Raw genomic sequence first — 16,718 nt, forward strand, 5'->3', positions numbered from 1 at the left:
CCTTGATCTAGTTAACTCCCCCTTAACCTTGCGTCTTAAGTCAAAACACAGATAGGTTGAAAGTAAGTGGATAGGAAAGTATTTCTTCCCATGGAAGCCTTCCCTGACCCCTATGCATATGTCACCCAGGCTGTGTGGGTAGGTCCCCAAATCTTCCAGTCATGCACTTCTCATTAGAACCACAATTGTACTAATGTGACTGATCCATGTCTGGCTTCTGGACCCCTCTCCCTGGGAGCTCCTTGAGGGCAGGACCTCCGGTGTCTTGTTCACAGCCTCATCCACAGAGCCTCGTGCTGCCTGGCACAGGCTAAGAGTTTGGTAAATGCTGTGGTTGACTCAACTTCCCTGATCACTTAAGCAGTGAGTTTACCGTGTAAGGCCACTCACTGACTGGACTGTCAGGCACCCACCACCCACAGAGCCGTGTCCCTCACAGGCTGTCTCTGTGGGCCCAGTCATCTGCTGTCGCCCAGTGCAGCTTCCATGCCTTTGCATAAGCGACTTCCTCCACCTGGAATGCCCACCCCCTTTCTTCTACCTATCCAAACCCTCACCTCCTCCTACCTGGTTTGGCTTGGAAAACCTTTTTCCCACCATTGCGCTGACTGACCAAGAAACCCTCCCAATGTCTGATGCAACAGGACACTGCTGTCTCTGCTTGTTAAAGCCCCAAATGATTGAATCACTCCTGACCCTCCCTCGCTAGCAGTTCCCCACGGCCACCTCCCATGCCTCAACCTCCTCCCGTGCCTCGACCTCTGTTCCTTCCTGACTCTGACTCTTTGCTTAGGCAGATCGTCTTCCTAGCGTGTCCTTCCTGCCCTTGGCGAGGGGAGCCCAGCCAGAAGCCAAATGCCCACGTCATCCCATGGTCCCAGTGACGCTGTCAAAGCTGAAGGTGGTGGCACAGCGCAGGCTTCCTCCAGTTCTCTGTTGAATGGCTCCTTTTCCCTCCTCATCCTGCTCCCATCCTGGTCACCACCTCCTTCCCCAGCAGCCTCTGAACGGCCTCCCTGGCACCAGTTGCTGCCTCCAATCGAGCAATCACTTAATGGATTTCCATGACCCACTGCTTTCCTTCAACACACCCCTCCCTAAACCCAAGAGCCTAAAGTGGCTCCCTAATACCTCACATCTAAGCTCTTCTGCTTGGCTTCCAAGATCGTCCACAGCTGCCCACCCTGCCCTAACTCCTACCCTGATCTAATCACACTGGCCCACTCAATGCCCCAGAAACAGTCATCGTTCATGCTGTTTGCCTCATCCCTCCAGCTTTCCAAATCCTATTCCTAGCCCCAAGAGCTCAACTCAAGTCCTCTCTCTGCTGCAAAAGTTGAGCCTCACATAACCATTTCAGCCCTCCTTGGGCTTCCACCTCTAAGAACACACAAAGCCTGCTAGCTGGTTCCCACTAAAGCATTTGCCAGTTTCCACTGTTTCCCAGTAGGTTCATCTGGGCTCATTCTTTTTTATCTTCTTCTCTTTTTTCTTTTTCCAGCTGGACCATCAACTCCTTGAAGGCAAAGGAAGTGGCCCCTGCCTCCTTCTGCCTCCCCAAAAGCAGAGTGCACAGGGCTACTCAGAGTTGACCCACAGGATTAACACGGGACACACAGTGTGAAGCCCAGGGCCAGAGCTGGTTCTGTGAATGGGCCGGTACACCTGCAGTGTCCGGTCCCCGCTGTGTGTGGCCGTGGAGGGCTTTGAATGGGAGTAGCCTGAACTGAGATGTGCTGCGAGTATGAAGTACATACTGAATTTGAAAGACTTAGTAAAAAAAAATGTAAAATGTATCATTAATAATTTTTATATTGTTACATGCTGAAATAATACTTTAGACACACTGAATTAAATAAAATATATTATTAAAACTAATTTCAACTGGGCATTTGTCCAAAGGAAAGGAAATTAGTATATTGAGGAGACACCAGCACCCTCATGTTTACTGCAGCACTAGTCACAGTAGCCAGGCAGGGAATCACCTTTTGGGGGTCCTAAAACAGAGGAATGGATACAGAAAATGTGGTGTAGATGCACAGCAGAATACTATTCAGCCCTAAAAGAGAATGACACCCTGTCATTCAAGGCAACATGGATGGAACTGGAGGACAGTATGTTAAGTGAAAAAAGCCAGGCACAGAAGGACAAATAATACATGATCTTGTTCATTTGTGGAATTTAAAAAAGCTGATCTCATAGCAGTGAAAAGTAAAACAAAGACTAGAGGCTGGGAAGGGTAGGTAAGGAGAGATTTGTTAAAGGACACATATAGCAGGAATAAGTTCTGGTGTTCTATGTCTCGGTAGGATCACTATCATTAACTATAATAGATAGTTTCAAATAGCTAGAAGGAGGATATTGAATGTTCCCAACACAAAGAACTGATAAATGTTTGAGATAATGGATATGCCAATTACCCTGATCTGATCACTATACATTATATGTACCAAAACATCACTATATACTCCATGAATATGTACAATTATTATGTCAATTTTTAAATTTAAAGAATAATTTAAAAACTAGTTTCCCTTGCTTCTTTTTTATTGTTTTCACGTGGCTGCTAGAAAGTTTTGAATTACCTATGTGGCTGGCATTTTTAGCTCACGTTACATTTCTGTTAGGTGGCTGTGGGATTGTACATGAATGCTGGAAGGGGCCTTGGAGTTTATTAAGTCCAGTGGCTGCCTTTGACACACAAGAAAGCAGACCCAGAGAGGGACAGTGCCTCACCCCATGCCATACAGGTATGAGGCCAGAGTGGTGAGGACTGGAACTCTGCTTCCTGGACCTTCATAGCTTGGGGGCACCTGATGTCCAGCACAGTGGGTGCCGACAGGTGGGTGCCCACAGGCAGTCCTTAGCGGCAAGGACTCTAGGAGGGACCACAGGCTCAGGCCACAGCTCTGAAGAGGTCCCCACACCCCCTGCTCAGAGCTGTCTGCACCCACTTGCTATGCCGACTGCACACCCAGACACCCGCAGGGCAGGAGATTTTAGTGGAGAATCAATAGTCCAATAGGGCGGGCTGCAAAGACCCAAACCTAATTATGTTGTTCAGAAACTTGTCTGTAACTAAAAGGCATCTGCAAAATCACTGTCACCATCTCCGAGGGGAGAGAGAAATCCAGTCATTATGTCCAATTGGATTTTTATTGACTGTCGTCTCGTAGAAGACGTCATCTCCCTGCAAAACCATTGTTTGGGTGCTGCAGGGAAACACACCCAGACACACACAGTTTTCCCTTTTCTGGGAGACTTTTGGGAAGGTTCTGGCTCACCCTTTTTGCACAGGGCCCAAGATGCTGTTGACCGAGTGACTTCCCGGGTTTCATTTTTGAAGTTCTGGATCTCACGGCCCCAACTCCTCTGCAGAGAGCAGAGCACGCATCTCTCTCAAAGGCAGCATGGAGGGACCGATGTCTCCCACAGCCTCAGGCATTTGACAAACTCCCCAAATGGGAGAAAATAGTGAAGGGTGAGAAATCTTTTGAAAATTAGTTAAAATATTTGAATGTCAATTCATTTGTATGACTTCAGAATTGCAATAGGAAAAACCTGGAAACCTCCCAAATGCCTGCACAGAGGGGCCTGCAAAACCAAGCAGTGCCACGTGACCACTTAGGAAAATTAAATAGCTCGGTGTTCACCACGGCAAATATGGAAGACTGTCTTCAGTGACACCAAAGCTCACAGGACAGCATGTCCGGGATGATTTAATTGAGGAACACACAGAAATTTATTCAGAAGACTACACATACATATGTAAGTATTGACAGGAATTCATTTCAGGGAATAAAAATAGTGTGTGGGGGCGGGGGACGCAGGAGGGTGAAGATTTTTACTTCCCCATTGTAATTTTGTGCCCGTCCATATTTTTTGAAGTTTTGTCTACCACAAAGCTCTGTGCTGGTTAATTTTAGGTATCAACCTGACAGAACTGGGGGAGGCTTTGATGGCTGTTGATGGTTTGTTTCCGGGTGTGTCTGTGAGGGCGTGTCCAGGGCTGATGGGCCTGAGTCAGGGGGCCGAGGGAGGAAGGCCCACCCCGATGTGGGGCCCCCTCCAGTCCATGGGGCTGGCGGGGACAAAGCAGGCTGCAGGAGGGGGGTTCACTCTGCTCCCCACTCCCTTCAGGAGCAAGCTGCCTTCTCCCCTCCTGCCTGTGGACATCAGACCCAAGGTCTTCGGCTTTGGGACTCTGGGACCTGCACCGGCACCTCCAGGGGAGGGGGTGGCTGTCGGGCCTGACTGCGGGCTGCAGTCTTGCAGGCCTGTCGTGGCCAATTGTGGGACTTCATTGCTGCGATCGTGTGAGCCAGTTCCCCCCAACAAATCCCCTTCTACCCATCCCACTGGTTCTGTCTCTCTGGAGAACCCTGACTAGTAAGAGCTCCCGTTGGTTTTTTCTCGTATTTTTCTTATGAGACACATCAGACATACAGAAGATGGTGCAAAACATATTTACAGTGTAAAGAATAATTGTCCAGTGGGCCCCAATGCAACCCCCACCCAGTCAAGACACAGATCCCTGTCAGAGGCCCCCAAGTCCTTTGGTGTATCTCCCCAACACAATCTCCTTCCTTCCCTGGGGACACAACCACCCTCCTGGCTTGCCGGGTCAACTTTTCCTTGCTCTTCTTTATAATTTTACCACCTGTGGTGTTTCCTTAGAAATATAGTTGAGGTTTGCCTATTTTTTTAAATCTTTTTATAAGTAGAGAATAATTCTGTACGTATTCTTTCTATATCTGGTTTGTTTTGTACAATATTGTTTGTAAGATTCATTCATATCCTGTGTAACTAGAGTTTGCTCATGTTCACTGCTGTATAGGATTCCATCATCTGACCATGACACAGTTTGTTTATTCTCCTGTAGGTGGACATTTGGGCATCCCCCATTTGGGGACATTATCAACAATGCTGCTGTAGAGATTTGTGTGCACTTGATGTGAATTTCTTCAAGGCCAAACCTGGGAAGGAAACTGCTGGATCATGACACATGCGCTTCTTCACCCTCCCCAGACAATGCCAAAATGCTTTCCAAAATAGTTGTATTAATACATATTGGTAACTTAAAAGTGTTTTTAAGGACTTCATGCAAATGGAAAGGAAGGAGGAAAACAGGAAGAGAAGAAAGAAGCTTCCTCAAAGTAATAGCACCACCGTTGACTCTCCTCCCACGCTGGCTCCACCTATACAATGGACTGAGTGTCTGTGTCCCCCCAAATTCATATGTTGAAATCCTCACCCCGAATGTGATGGTATTGGGATGTGGGACCTTTGGGAGGTGATTAGATCATGAGAGTGGAGTCTTATGAGTGGGATTCGTGCCCTTATAAAAGAGGCTCCCAGAGAACTCTCTAGCCCTTTTCCCACCATATTAGGATACAGCGAGAAGTCGGCCCTCTATATCCCAGAAAAGTGCCCTCACCAGAACCCAACCATGCTGGCACCCTGACTTGGACTTCCTGCCTCCAGAACTGGGAGAAATAAATTTCCGTTGTTTAGAAGCCACACAGGCTGTGGTGCTTTGCTGTAGCAGCCCAAGTGGACTAAGACACCTAGTATGCCGAGTGGCCTTTGTTTCCACCTTGATCTCACACCACCCAAGAATGTGAACCTCAGCCTGTCTGAACCCCTGTCTTTCCCCAGAAGGCCAGGAAAAATTGCATGCCCACATTGGTCTGGTCCACAGAGCACGCTTTGACTATTGCTCATTTGAAAGGTACAGTGGAGAGAGGGAGGTGAGGGAATGAGAGGGGAGGAGATGCTTCTCCACATGGATGCTGCATCAGGGACCCAGGCTGTCCTCTGCAAGGAGCCCTCAAAGCCCGGGCATGGAGCTGACCAACCGAGGCCTCTAAGCCCCCACCCGGGATCCTGCTGGTCCCCAGGAAGCAGGTGGGGATGTCAGCAGGTAGAGAAGGGGTGTTTCCAATCCCTCTCACTTCTAGGGAGGCTAAGTCTCCATCAGCAAATACCAGCTTTGGGCCTACTGTGTGCTGGCCCCAGTGCCTGTCACCGTGGATACCACAGTGCACAGCACAGGCCGGGGCACTGCCCACAGGGGACTGACACCTGTGCAAGGCATGGATAATGGGCAAGGGCCCAACAGCATGTGTAATTAAGCCAACGAGAACATTCTTCTTGATTTCTGAAAACAGGCAACCAACACATGGCAATGACGACACGTTCACTGCCCACCATAAGGAAACAGGTATTCAGCCCCTTCTTGACATGACTTCAGCCAAAACCAGTGGTCAACCAAAGACTGTGCAGTACCTGGGATATGTGCTCAAGTAAGAGCCCCGCAGTACTCCAGGGACAAGTGAGAGGCCTCCAAGTGGCAGATGGGACATTAAAGCCAACATGGGGGCAGTGCATGGCAGCATGAATGGGTCGGAGCTAAAGAGGGGGAAGTTGGGCTCAGAACAAATCTCAGGTTCATGGAGCACTGGGATGGGCTCAACAGAGGGACAGAAACGGCATGTGAGGTCCTGGGTCCTCAGTGAAGTGGGCCGGCATCTTGAGGCAGAGGCCGCTGATGCCAGGAGGTTGTGAGCGCACTGCCCTGCTGTGAGCCCGGACCCCAGGCACCTGGAACCCAACCTGTGGGTGGTCCTCAGGGTCAGCAGGGCTTCCTCTACTGTTCCAGAGAACTCTAGAGAATGGCGACCATTCACCCCTGAGATGGGAGTTACAGAATGCCTGGAGGACTGTGCAGAATGTAGTAGAAGACACAGCCTGGGCTCCGTGGGAGCCTCTAATCTCTGATGAGACAAGAGAGCAAACCTCAACGGCCCCACACTGTGGGCTGACCTCTCCAAGTTCAGGGTGTTTGGATATAAGCTGTTCCCCAACCCAGAGTCTCCCTTTGTTCTTTGTGTTAATTTAGCCTTCAGGGAGAGACGGAATGTGCATCCCAAAGAAATAAATATGTGAAGACTCAGCCTAGGGGTAAAAATAACAGCTGTAACCGGGAGGCCCAGGCAATGCAGTGGCCCCAGATGAGACTGTCTGGTTTTGTTGTGTTAATAGAGCTTTCCTGCAGCTCTCAAGACGAGACAGTCAATAAAACTCCCTGTCCCCAACCCACTCCTTGTCTCCCTGCCAAGACAGTGTACATGGCTTTTGGGAAGGACTCAGGATGTCTTTGTAAAGGGAGCCTGGTGTCCCGTAGTCATCTGTTGAGAAAGAAGGAGGGAGGGAAAAAAGGGTGCAGAGGGCCCGCTCTGCGCACTGCCCACTGGGTGCTCCTGCCTGCATTTTGGGAGAAAACGCAGGAAAGGCCCAGGGAGCATCAGGCCCCAGGGAATTAGGATCACCTACAAGCACCTCATCTAACATTCCTTCAACAAACGTCATGCTCTGAGAAGGTGCAGCCCAGCTGGGGAGAGAGGACAGACCCCGGGTCATCACACGGAGGGTGTGTCAAGGGCAGCTTGGGAGGGGGCCCTCAGAAGAGGCTGTCATCCCTGAAGGCTGCTGGCCCCAGAGGGGCTCCATGGGGAAGGGGTTTGAGTGGGGCCTTGAGGCCCAGGAGGGGTCCAGAGTCTCAGAGGGCAGGTGCCTTTGGAAATAAGCCCTTGGTCAACCCGGTGAGCAGTGTAACAGGGTAGGCTCTCTCCTTGCTGAATTTAAAATGAAGCCAGGATGTCCATCATCTTGGGTGCATTTACATCCTAAATGCACTTGTCCTGGATCTCAGCCGCATGTGGCCTAACATCCCAGAGTCCCCTGCACTGCCAACATCACAGAACCTGCCACCTGGAAATGCTCTAGGGAATCCTTGGCCAGTCGTTTTCATTTCTACCCCACATTTTTTTTTTTTTTAAATTATGGACTTCTATTTTCAAACAAAATGTTGCAGCAAGGCCGAATATATAAAACAGAGTGAAGCAAAGCTACTCAGGCCAAATCAGGAATAGGAGACTAGAGTCTTCACGTGGCTCCACTGCACTAAATCAGAAAACACTTTATGAAAACTCCCAACCTCTTGTATACTGGGGAAACTGAGGCACAGAGAGGCAGTCCTGACCAAGCCCCAGAGATCAGAGATGTGGCCGATCTTATACCAAGCTGAATCCCCAGCACCCATCTAGGTTGGTTCTGGCACAGAACAGGTGCCCAATAAATATTTGTTGGATCAACAAATATTTGTTGGGAGAGACACATGGGCAACACTGATGGCTTTTGCACAGTCATCTCTGTTTTTCTACAAATGAACAACTTTTTGTAGAGACTGAAGGGGGACTTGCATCTCAGAGAGGGTCCTTAATTGCCTGTGTTTTGAACTTACAGCATTTGAAAGGGTTTTATTCCCTGATCTAATGGCAAGAACAAAAGCAATAAAGGGCAGGGGGGAGGATGAAAAGGAGCCACAGTTTGCATCTGAGACAGGAGGTGCCCTTTGTTGTCCTGCAGCCCAGTCCACTTCAAAGTTCTCTGCTGAACAGGGAGGCACATCAGTCACCATGGCAACAACAGAGCTGCCTAGGCCGCCCCACGGCATATGCCTGGCTTCCGGAGAGCTGGGTGGGGTGGAGAGTGGAGGGCCCACGGCCCAGCCTGGCGCCACCTTCATCCCGCCTGTCTTATTGGTCCTCTGTGGGGGTGGGCGGTGCCTGGGTCAGCACCTCCATTGGCTGTGCCTTCATCCAGCAAAGTCACACCAGTCAGAAGTCACTCCTTAAGGGCTTTCCTCTAGTGCCTGGCACAGTGGTCACTAGACAAACGCTTGTGAACGCGTAAATGAATGAAAACATAACCAGAGTCCCCTGGGAGCTTCTAAAATACACAAATGCCCAGCTCCGTGTGAAACCAGCTGCATCAGCATTTTGGGAGGGACAGTCAAGACTGGGGGCTTCCAAACCGGTGCCCACGTGCCCCTGCAGTTGGAGTGGGAGGAGGAGAAAGCCGAGTGGAGCCAGCCTGAGCGGGGGTGCCTGGAGCTGCCACTCGCTGAGGGGACAAGATGAGAGCTCAAGTTGGGGGTGCCGGGTAGGCAGTTGGAAGTCTGGAATTCCGGGGAGAAGTCAGGGAGGGAGACGGCATTTACATCCACGGAGTGATGCAACCGCAAGGAGGCCATGGAGACAGGCAAGACCCAGGTCCAAGGCGTAGGCCCTGGAGCACACGGGACAATGAGCAGGGCCCAGCCAGGCGGACGAGGGCGCGTATCAGGCCAGTGTGGTGTTTTGGAAGCCAAGAGAGAGTGACAAGTACAGCTGTGCAAGAGGACAGTCGTGCCCAGGGATGCAAGGGCAGCAAGTGGGAGCTGCAGAAGGACGCCCCCAGCCCATGTGTGTGGCCGCAGGCTGCTGCCACTACCAGATACACCAGGCCCAAGTTCTGACCTTGAAACCGCCCCTCTTCCCCGGTCACAGGCAGTGAGGGCTGCAGGGGAAAGCAGAACAATGCCATTTTTTGCCTCCTAAACACAGTCATGGGGACAGCTGGAGTTTTTTAGGAGCTCGTGAAGCGAGGCACACTGCCACAGCACTTTGTATGCATTATCTCAGCTGGGCTGCGACAAACCTTTGCGGCTGGGCTGCGACAACCCTTTGCGGTAGCTCCCATTTATATCTATTTGGCAGGTCAAGAAACCTGCCAAAATTGACAGGCCAGGCAGCCTGTCTCCGCAGACGAAGGGCTTAACCACAGAAAGCGCCCCCACTTCCTGGTGTAGGGGCGAGGAGAAACTTGCCCTTCCCCCAAAAGTTTGCTGCAACTTTGTGAGATAAAAGATCACTCACAATTAAGGTAGATTAATAAGAAAAAGGTATATTTACCATGCACTTGGGGAGAATCACAGTGATTACTCACTATCTCAATGAAGTTCAGATATTTTTATCCCTGTCTTTTTGGAGGGGAGGTGAAATGAGGAGTAATTCTGTTTAGGGGTGACAATGGTGGTAGGAAGGTCAAATGGATGGGGGAGACAGACTGACTTGTATATGATTCTCTTTGCAAATTAAATTAACCCGAGAGACAGGTATTATATTTAAATGACTTGGGCCAGGGCTGGTTGCATTCTTGATCATTTTTTCCTGCAATATACTGAGATAACAGGGAGAGGAAGGGAAGTCCATTGTTCTTTTTCAAGAGCCTGTTAATCTCTAAGGCCCCTAATTCAAAATATCAAAGAGTCATATTTTGGGGTAAAATTTCCTAAGCTCCTTCATTCCCCCATCTGGAACTTCCCTAGAAGTTTCACACATTAAAAGCTGAGTTGGTAGCTGTGGAGAGAGGGATTGGGTTATTAGTCAAGCAACAGGAGATCTGAAAAGGGAGACAGGAACATAGATTAGAATAAGTAGAAAAGAATAGATCTAAGCACACTTCCCACACCTTGTTAAACCAGTCTCCCCTTCTTGGAAATAGGTCTTCATTAATCTGATGCAGAATATTTATCTTGTTATTTAAGAAGCATAGATCACAGTCTATTTGCCCTGTGTGGTTACATAGAAACAGCATTTCTTTTTTTTTTTTTTTTTTTTGGCCAATAGTCATACAAGCTCCTCCCTGTTGGGCTGTCAGGCACCCAGGAGGCAGCAGCGTTTGACCACAACAGAGGCGAGGCCGTTGACTTCTAGCTGAAGTGCTGCCAGTGCTTGCACAGTGATATCGAACTCTTATTCTACTGCCATGGAGAGCCTCAGAAGTGTCTTCTCAATTTCACAAGTTCCAAATGCTGGGAAAAGAGTCCTGAACACCCAAGAGAACTTAGAATTGTGATAGACAAGTAGATTTTTAAAAATAATATGACATTTAGTACATTCATTTGGTGCCACTTTATGAACAAAAGAGCCCAGATTTGTAATTTGGCTGGCATTTAAAATAGCCGGTAACAAGGGGTGTTAGATGACCACCTGTGGTTATGTAGCATCCTGACTGTCTAGGAAGCACTTGTATACTTTGTCACCATACACGATAGAAAGACCAGCGCTATTTACAGACAGGGTCAGGTTGGAACCTGTGACCTCCCAATCTGGAGCTTGCTGTGCCTCTTCTTCCTCATTCCACTTCCACACCTCCCATTTCCATGTGTTCCTGCCAGTCTGTGGGAACAGAACATGCTGCAAAATATCTGATTTAAAAGGCCTTTGGTCTGGTCCTGGCAGTTATAGGCTTGGCTTTTTCACCTAACCAAGTCAGTCCAGACTTTTGCCCATACATAGTGTCTGGCAAGTTAACAAGGGGACCGAGTGAACTACCCCGAGTTGCACAGGCCTGGCTTGTGAGCCGTTCACAACATCTGGTGATTTGACAATCATTGGCATCGTGAGGGTTAGCGTCAGCACCATCTAAGAGGTGTAAGAATGCCACCTGTGGAATCACGCTGTAGAGTCTGCTCACAACGTTGCCCTGGTGTGCCACCCAGAAAAGATCCAGCATCCTCCCTGTTTTCAATGCACAGGGGAAAATTCCTTTCTAGTGACTTTAGTATCTCTTTTTGGAGATAGTTCATGAGCCTCCAGAGGTTTTTCTGCGTCCAGTTGACTCCCCAACAGGAGAGTAGTCAATCCCATCGTAATGGGGGAACAGCCTGAAAAGGGGTAAAATGGTTTACATGCTGTCTGTCTTCAAAACCTCCCTCACTCCTTTTGGGAATTCAAATCTGCATCCCTGCCCAAGGCCAGCGGTGGGAAGGGCAGGGAGAGTGGTCTTTGTTTTTCTGTACCACAGGTGATGGCTCAGTGGAACTGTCCAGGCAGAGGTCATGAGATTGTCTTTGCTAGAAACAGGGTCAGTGGGAACCATTAAACAGCAATACCCTGAAGCTGAAACCCCCCTTTAAAAGCTCTGTATTTCTGCTTATAGTTGAGAACATGGTACTTTGAAATGCAAGTCTGCCATTGTCCTCATCTGCTGGCAAATTAATAAACCTCCCTTTCCTTTTCCTCAAACTACTCGCTGAACTTTTGGTAACACAGTTACTTCTTCATAGAAAACCCAGGTGGTAATTTTCCAGGATCAGCCTGCAGAGGGCTCAGAGAAGGCAGTTTCCAAGATTCCTCAAAATTCACGCTCAGATATAAGACACTCTAACAAAGAGGGCAGGACATTTTAAGACAAAGACTTCCCCTAGAACTTGACACGTTTGGTACAAAGAGTGTGCTGCTCAGACCCTCACGTGTCTCGGACCCCTGATCTTTGCAGATTGGCTCCCTGACGTGTTCCCAAAAAAATGCCCCCAGATGGCAGAGACTGAGGAGAAAATTTCCACTCAGTTACAAGACAGGCTCAGGGACAAGTAACAGAAGGAGAGGGAAACCTCTTACTGGTTTTTTGTTTGTTTGTTTGTTTGTTTGCTTTTTTGGTTTTTTTTCCGGGGAGCTGCAGCAAAGCTTGTCTTAATAGATGCTGGTCTAGTCAGAACTGCGCAACTGGCTGGTCTGCAGGGCCAGCTGGAAAGATGGGCTTGTGGGGCATTAGGCCCAAGTTCTACCCCATGGTAACCCTCTGTGTGACAAAAATAACATAGAAAGACAATGACAAAAGAAAGAACCACAACAAAAAGGACTATTTCTGAGAGAAGAGGGAACCAAACAATATGAATATTCATATCACAAAGTACTAAAAAATATACCAATACCAGAGTCACTCACAAGACTAGCCACTCACAAAAACCTTTTCTGTCATTGATCTTAAATTTGGACAGGACAGTGATCTTTTACCGTCTGCTCAACTGGAGCCCACAGAGAGGAAAGCCGGGAGTCTGCCCGGTAAGTCAGGGTATCTTACCCACTGCCGGCTGGTCAGACTCTGCATTCTCCTCGCTGTAGCTTCCAGAAGAGCAGAGTGGCTTGGAGATCCTGCCACCTACGCCAAACTGTAGGGTGAGGGGAAATGTGCCCTTTCCCCCAAAAGTTCACTGAAAGATCAACTCACAATTAAGGCAGATTAATAACAGAAAGGTTTATTTACCATGCACATGGGGAAAATCACAGTGATTACTCAATATCCCAGCGAAGTTCAGATATTTTCATACCTATCTTTTTGGAGGGGAGGGGAAATGAGTACAGGTAGTTCTGTTTAGGGGTGACAAATGGTGCTAGGGGAGACCGATGGGGGAAAGAGATTGACTTGTAAGTGAGTCTCTGCCAATTAAATTAACCTGAGAGACAGGTATCATATTTAAATGACTGGGGCCAAGTCTGTTGCAGTCTTGATCTTCTTTCCTGAAATATATTGAGATTACAGGGAGAGGAAGAGAAGTCAATTGCCCCTTTGATCTTCTGAGCCAGTCAGTCCAGTTTATGCAGATAGAGGGAAAGCTCCTGCCCATGTTTTCTGATCTTGGATGGCCTTTAATTCAAAATATTCTTTAACCCAGTGAGTCATATTTTGGGGTGAAATTTCCTGAGCTCCTTCACTGGTCAGCATGACATTGAGGGGTGCTCTTGGGGAAGCTTCTGGGCTTGCCATCCGACTGCCTTCCCCTTGGCCCTTTCCATGAGTCACCTAACCTCTGGACATCTCAGGACGGTGGGGAGTTGTATCTTCTGGCAGAAATCAGGGCATGGAGTTTTGTGGTGTCCCTGTCAAGCCCACTTTCTGGCCTGCTAGTTGGTAACTCAACCCTAAGCATTTTTAAAAATTATTTTTATTTTTTTAGGGACAGAGTCTTACTATGTTGCCCAGGCCAGAGTGCAGTGGCTATTCACAGGCATGATCATAGCACAATGTAGCCTCGAACTCCTGGGCTTAAGCGATCCTTCCACCCCAGCCTCCCAAGTAGCTGGGACTACAGGTTCATCCCACCATGTCCAGTGACCCTAAGGTTATTTTACTGTGCGAGGACAGCCTGATGTGGCAGGAGGGGGCCCAATGCCCAGTGGAAATGTGGCTGCACCTCTGTCTGGGGAGAATGTTGGAAAAGTGAGCAGGAAGCTGGCTTAAGGGGCCGTCCCCTGGGACAGCATTTCTTTCTGCTTGATGCCTCTTGGCCAGGGATGGTTGAGGTTTTGCGGACACCTATGCAATTTAAGGGGCTCTCTTTTAAGGAAGAAAAATACAAAATTGAGAGATAACAACAAATTACAAGCTTCACGGCACTAACGCATACAAAAACATACACCCATGTGAGCACACTGCCAGGGCTTCTCCCAGCCATGGGAGGTCTCAAGTGAGCAAGGGACCCGAGTTTAAGCTTCCTCAGCTTCCCGAAAAATCACCTCTGCCCACTTGACAGCTCCCTTGATGGGCGTCAGTGAAGTCTCTAATCCTTTGTCTCAGGCACCACCTTCTGGGCCATTCAAATTCAGGAAGGGACAGTTTCAGGGAAGGTTCCAGCGGTTTTGAGCAGGCACCGCCCCAGTGGTCTGGCTCAAGCTGTCAGGGGCAAAGGCTCTGACCCAAGCACTAATGCTGATCTTCTCCATAGACTGGTGTCAGGGATTCATTCCTGCACCAGATATTTACCGAGTACCCACCATATGCCAGGATGGTGCCAGGCTTAGGGGTCTGTATCTGTGAGCCACAGGGATGCAGCTGGAAAGATCTCAATGTGTAACACAGGTAGGGAGCATGGCACATAACAGTTGCTCATTAAATGTTGTTTTCGTTCCCTTTTTCCCACTTGCCAGGTCCCCTCCGATACCGAAGCTGTGCCCAACACAGAGCAATGCATACAGCAGCCACATGCCAATGTCCTGGGACTCCAGGCCACCCCCTCCTGCCCACCCATAAAAGCAGCAGCTACCCTTTTGGTGACAAGGCAGGACACCCAAATCCCAGAGGTCAGCAGGACCATAGGGGCTGTCCCAGTCAATTTCCTCCCCTTGGACGGACCCAGAAGCAGGGCCCCCCTTGTCTGAAGTCACCCACCAGGGCGGGGCACAGGCAGGTCTCCTAGATCCCGGTCCCGCTTCCCCCCAAGAAACTAACACACGGCTTCTCAACCCCAGGAGGTGAGAATCACCCACAGCATTGGAAACAGCAAAACCACAGCCTCAACAACCTGGCCTTCTTGGGCCTCACTCCCAGAGCCTCCGCTGCAGCAGGCTCCAGGCAGGACACGGCACTGGGACTAGAAGGTCCAAGTGAAAGTCCCTCTGATCGGTGAGGGCGGGGATGAGGAAGGAAACGGCCAGAGCGAAGGGGAGCTAAAACTGGAGTTATTGACAGGACACCACCTGCCAAGTGGTGGGGTCTCAAGTGGTAACATTTCAGGCATTGTGATGGGCCAGGTAGGACTTGTGATTTGAGGGACTGGGGACAGCGGTGGAAGCGCCCTTCCCCAAGGGGCGGAGATGAGAACAAGAATCCGAGGCGTCCCCTCGCAGGAGGCTACGGCGGAAGACTGGGGTCAGGGGCTCCCCTTTTCCCTGGGGACCGCGGCGGGAGACATCCCCTCCCGGAGACCCAGTCGCGGAGGCGCCCGGCAGCGGCACTGCAGCCGGGCCCGGAGCGCACGCACGACACGCCACCTGCTGGCCCCAGAGCGCGGGGCCGCGCGGTCTTGTGGCGCCACCTCGTGGCCATATGGGGAAGCGCAGCCGCGCTGGCGGGAGCAGGGGCTGCGGGCCGTGGCGGCGAGGGGCTCCTTCACCCGCTCCCGCCCCCCGCGAGCTCCGAGTCCCGACCCAGCCGGGGGCGCCCGGCCTGGACCCGCTGCCCTTCCCCTGACAGCGCCCGCTGTCACAGCCCCTTGCGTCCCTAGGGATTGGGCCTCCCGGAGCGGCCGCCTTCATCCTTGACACCCCCACCCCGTCTCTTGGGCTGTGTCATCTTAACGAATCGCTTGACGCCCCTGAACTTCAGTTTCTTATTTTAAAAAGAGGGTACTCACGAAACCACGTGCAGGGCTGTTGCACAGCTGGACAGGACGACCCCCCCAGGCGCTGGGTCAGCGCGTCTCGCCAAGGGCTTTGGTCCGGGTAAGAGCAGGTCGGAGATGAGATAGGGGGGCGTGGACAGGGCGTTTCTGTCCCCGTGAGTGGGAGATGCAGCAGGTGACCATCAAAATAACCCCTCCCCTCCAGAGTCTGGGAGCTTCCGGGGCAATTTCCAGGCCCCCTAGTTCCCGAGGCAGACTTTCGGCGAGCTGGGACCCCACCCGCCCTCCCATGGAGCCAGGTCCTGCTGGGCAGTTGGTCGCGATCCCCCAAGCAAGGCCTGGCCAGGGGACAAGCAGCCTCCTGTGAGGGTGAAGATGAAGTATTCGCTCTTGTGGGGACAGGGTCAGTTGTCCATGATGCCCGCTTAGCACCCCTGCCCCTGTCCGGGACCCGGGCCCGTGGGCCTTCCCCAGGCTGCTGTCCCCACAAACTGTCCCCACAGAGAGGCTGTAGTTACTGCAATGGTTTTCCAACTTGGGAATCAAACGTTCTGAAGCAAACAGCAAATCACCTTGTTAAAGGCTTGTTAAAACCCAGCGCCCTAATTCATAGGTCCTGGGTGAAGAATCTGCATTTCTAACAAGCTCCCAGGGGCTGCTGAGGCTGCTGGTCCCCTGAGAACCGCTGACTTAGAGTCAGACTAGACTTGACCTCAGTTTCCTCACCTATCAAATGAGGACAACCGGACCTAACTCTCAGTGCCCCGGGAAGGGCTGGCCGAGATGCGGAACCCAGCTAGGGGCTGGCACGTGGTGGGCGTGCCTAAGTGGAGGCTGCTCTCCTTAGCCTGTGTGCACCTGAGTCCCACCCAGAGTTCTCCCGCATGTGGCGGCTGCTGCAGAGTGAAGATAGGAGATTAAAAGGGAG

The sequence above is a fragment of the Lemur catta genome, chromosome 14, assembly GCF_020740605.2.
Source record: "Lemur catta isolate mLemCat1 chromosome 14, mLemCat1.pri, whole genome shotgun sequence".
Taxonomy (NCBI): domain Eukaryota; kingdom Metazoa; phylum Chordata; class Mammalia; order Primates; family Lemuridae; genus Lemur; species Lemur catta.